The sequence below is a fragment of the Zingiber officinale genome, chromosome 9B, assembly GCF_018446385.1.
Source record: "Zingiber officinale cultivar Zhangliang chromosome 9B, Zo_v1.1, whole genome shotgun sequence".
NCBI classification, from domain to species: Eukaryota; Viridiplantae; Streptophyta; class Magnoliopsida; order Zingiberales; family Zingiberaceae; genus Zingiber; species Zingiber officinale.
The window spans coordinates 109,889,608-109,894,411 of record NC_056003.1 but is presented as its reverse complement, the minus strand read 5'-3'; the positions used below and the strand labels follow the sequence as shown (position 1 = coordinate 109,894,411).

The 4,804-nt window shown below is 41.4% G+C and overlaps 1 non-coding gene across 1 annotated transcript; it reads left to right on the top strand.

The window, feature by feature from the left end:
• Window positions 1-2,106: 2,106 nt before the first annotated feature.
• Window positions 2,107-2,214, top strand: LOC122025965. Its single transcript, XR_006123960.1, has one exon. It is a non-coding gene; the product is annotated as a small nucleolar RNA R71 (small nucleolar RNA).
• The last annotated feature ends 2,590 nt before the right edge of the window (window positions 2,215-4,804 follow it).

Sequence of the window (4,804 nt, the reverse complement as noted above, 5' to 3'; positions counted from 1 at the left end):
ATCTCGAACTGAGTTTGGAGGTATGACTTCATTCAACCCTTCTAATAGCCGAAGTCCTCACCGGTAAAGAGTGTAGGGCGGGTTGTGTTGTAGCCTTCTTGATGGGCCATTATAGCAAAGAAAATCTCGCACACACGAAAAAAATAAAAAACTTGTTCCAAGACTTAGTCTTGGATTAGTAGTGCGGGATTAAGAAATTAAAACACGAACTCAAGTGGTGTTGCACCAACTTTGAGCAAAAATTTTAATTGCGAAAAAATGGATCAGAAGGCGGCAATTATATCAATTCCGATCGACTTCGAAAAATCAGAAAATTACCACGAAAGAAAGAAAAAAGATTGCTTGAATGGTGATTTCACCAATTCGAAGCGACCCCGGTATGATACCAATTGTTGAATCGAAAATGCTAGAGGGAGAGGGGGGTGAATAATGCTCGTGGCTTTCACTTTCGTTTCGGAAGACTTAAGAATAAAATGCAGCTGAAAAATAAAAGATAGTTGCAAACACGCAAACACCAAGTCTTTTACTTGGTTTGGAGCCTAGGGCAATTCCTACTCCAAGGCCCACGCTCGTTGAGCGTTTACTTTAGGCAAACATTATAAGCACAGAAAATTCTTTACAATTTAAGTACAATAATAGAGCAGTAGTAAAATTTATACCGACAATAAAAGTAATAAGTTTTGAAGCTCCTGGTCGTCGGGGTCTTGCTATAGACTTTTTGGATAATCTTTTGAGCAGCACGAAGAAGACCGATTGTAATTTTTTTTCTAAGCTGGTGCTCGAGACCTGCTTATAAAGCTTGTGGAGGGCACCCTCAACAGCATGGAGGGCGCCCTCATCCCCGCCGAAACCGCAGCGTGGATGAGCTCTGACTTCTTTGTCGCTTATCTGCTCGAGGGCGCCCTTAACCTCCATGGAGGGCATCCTCGCGCCAGTGTCTAGGGTACCCTCAAACTCCATGAGGGTGCCCTCGCGCCAAGCTGCGAGGCAGTCTCTGCATACGACCCGAGGCGCCTCCAAACTCCATTGAGGGGGCCTCGGGTACTGTTTATCCGAGGCAAAGTTGTCAAATTTGCTTCCTGCAAGATACATTAGTCCAACAAATCAACTATACCCTGCAAAACAAAATTAGCACAACAAAATAAGTAAAACATAAGTATTTGACTGTCTCCGAACTGTCCGGTTCTAACTTCGGATTCCTGATCGAAAACCCTAGGTCGAACCGAAGCCTACTGTTCTCTCACCGGGGAACGCATCCTCACCTACTCCACTCAGGAGAGTTTACCTGTTGTCATTTGATCCTCCAGATCAACTGGACTTTTGCTCAACGCTTGAGGCTCCAGGACTTTCCGCTGGATGCCCGTTCCACGACCCGCCCAGTCTTTCACCTGGTTCGCGACACCAAGACTTTCCACCTAGAGTCCTCAATTCTAGGGCTTTTTCCCGAAGGCCTCGACCCGCCAAGACTCCCCGCCTAAGGTTACCACCCCCTAAGACCTAGGGTTACCTCCCCCTAGGGTTTTCCACCTGCCTCACCGCAGCTAGGACTTTTGCCTAAGTATACTTAGGACTTTCATGCAAGCTCATTCAAACACGTTAGATAACAAATAACATTAACTTTGAACCCTTTGCTATTATTAAAACTTAGGTTCGATCGTCAGATGCTTCCTCTGTCGTTGATTAAAACTCATGATAGTGTCACATTGCTCTAATTGATTTATTTGTGCAGAAATAGCTCCCAAAGGACATGAGTCTTGAGAATGATTAGAACTTCCGCATGTTTCACAATAGCATACTATGGCATTCACTGTATTAGTGCTAGTCCCCATATTTTCTAGTTTCTTTGTAAGAGCATCCAGCTTTGCAGTCATTAAGGTAACTACATCTACATCAAATTTTCTTGATGCTTTTGTTAGGTTTGTAAAGGAATAGCCCCCACTTCTCTCTGATGCCCATTGATGATGATTTTGTGCTACACTTTTAATGATTTCTTCGGCCTCATCTAAGATTTTATTCATAAGTGCCCCTCTAGCAGCTGAATCTAGGGACACCTTAGTATGGTAATTGATACCGTTATAAAATGTGTGCAACACTAACCATTTCTCCAATCCATGATGTTGGGCATTGTCTGAGCATATTATTGTATCTATCCCATGCTTCAAATAAAGATTCAGAGTCGGATTGTCTGAAGCTTGCAATAAGATTTCTCATATGAGCTATTTTGCTTAGGGGATAGAACTTATCTAAGAATTGCTGCTCATATTGCTCCCAAGTGGTAATGCTGTTAGGAGGTAAAGAATTCAACCATTGTTTAGCTCTATCTTATAAAGAAAACCCAAACAGTAATAATCTAATAGCTTCAGAAGGAACACCATTCATTTTCATGGTATCGCAGATTTCATAAAAGACTTCCAAATGTTGATTAAGATCTTCATACGGTCCACCTCCAAACTGATTTTGCTGAACCATGTTGAATATTGTAGGCTTAATCTCAAAGTTATTTGCTTCAACAGAGGGTCTTGTAATGCTTGAGCGGAACCCTCTAGCATAAGGTATTGCATAATCCTTAAGTGGTCTATTTGTCATATTTGATTGTTCTTGTTCTTCTTGATATCTTTGCAAGATTTTCCTTCTATGAAATGTTCTATCAATCTCAGGATCAAGAGGAAATAATTCTCCTGCAAGGTTAGATCTTCGCATACAAGAACAAGATTAAAAAAAAATTACTTTCAAGAAAAGAATGCAAAGAATTTGATTTACAAAAAGAATTACAGAATAACGAATGTAAAGAAAGAATGTAATGAAAGAATGCAAAACAGAATTGAAAAAGAAAAAAAAAACTAGTTACAAGTTAGATGTAAGAAAAGAAAAGAAAAGTTTAGTCTAACTCAAATGATAATCTCTAATGTTATAGACACACTCCCCGATAGCGACGCCAAAAACTTGTTACGCACTGCAAGTGTACGGTTACGTCGTCAGTAATAAAACAATATCGAATCCATATGGACTAGTTATAATCACTAAAGATGTCTCAAAATCGAATTAACTAAACAAACGATTAAAAGGTCATACAACTAACAATTAGAAGTAAAGGTTAAATACAAAAACTCAGTTTTGTAAAGGTTCTAGGAGTTTTGGTTTCTTTGTGATACTCATCAATGTAATACAATCTACCAATTCTTGTCCTCTAGTGTAATGTATTTGTAAGAAGTTACTGGTTATTTCCTGCAGAAAATACCGATCAAGGACTAACATCTAAACCTTAAGCAATCAAAGAGTTATGATCCCTATGAAGTCCTTTAGCGGGGCAGCCTTGTCATGACTTCCGTCAGTCATACGACATAGAAACACATAACTAATCAATTCACATCAAGATATAGAATTCAGCATATCAATCCGTTCTACTTCTTTGTAGGTTCTTGCTTCACCCCTCAAGGTGATCCCCTAAATGTCTGTTAGCAGGGCAACCCTATCATGACACCCCTCGGTCATACAATTTAGAGAATTCCTCAATAAGATTTCATAAGAAATACAAACAACCAATCAAGAATGATAATTAGGCACAAAACACAACAATCCACACAAGATTGATTGATACAAAACATAACAACATCCTTGAATCAAGAAAATAGCAAATCCTTGAATCTTACATCAATTTACATCACAATTACTCCCTCCATCCTAGAACAAAGAAATCTACTCCATAGAATACAAGAAAAGAATCGAAGACGAGAAGATCCTAATCATTCCGATCCAAATCAAGATGATAGAATAGGAATGCTTATCTCAATACGACGAGTGATCTTCGGAACCAATCCAATGCTCCCGGAGTCAAATTTTGGATGGAAACACCTCTCCAATGATAGGAACCGTACCCAAGAATTGATCTCCCCAAAGGGAGAGCCTCCCCTTTTCAAAGAGGAAGAAGCCCTATATATAGAAGAGGGCATTTGGGCGCCACACGGCCCAGGGCACGGCCATGTGAATCTCACATGGCCCTACTAGTCCCCTTCTCGGCTATAGTCACACGGTCGTGTGATCCTCACACGGTCGTGCCAAGCTTCATCCCTGGCTGGCATGCATGACCGTGCAGATTCACATGGCCTGGCCTGCCTTTGTCTCTGGAAGTATCACACGGTCGTGTGGCACACACGACCATGTCATTCTTTGTCTCTGGAAAAGCTACACGACCGCGTAACCATACACAACCGTGTTCTGACTGGCTTCAAACGTGACACGGCCATGTGGCCCTCACATGGCCATGCCCTTCTCCTTTGCTGCTGAGGCTACACGACCCTCTTACCCTGACACGGCCAAGGTCACTCCCCTTGGTATGGCCGTGTGGCAGTCACACCTAGTGTCATCTTTCCCTTCGTCTAGTTGTAGAATCAGCCACGAACATTAATTATTCTCCAAATTCGACTCCTGAACATAGAAAACGCACAAGAGCAGATCTCCGAACAAAGAAAAATATTTATTCCAAAAGTGAAGTAAGGAGCATGAAAGTACATAGATAAAGCATGTATAAAATATAAGAATGTGCGTCCAAACATGTTAAACAAGTGTATAAAATCTATACACATCACTGTTCGGGATCAAACTCACCTCATTGGAGGCGCCTTCCATGGCAATGGAAGGCGCCTTCCATGCCTTTTATAAGGCTATCTCGAGAAGGCATTGTACAACAACCAATATTCAAGTTACTATGCATTATTTTGAGGTTCCAATTGCTCCAGGCTCCTGCTATGACTCTGCTACAACCCGACGACTGCTTCGAGGACTTCCGATCGTGGTCGGCAGACCG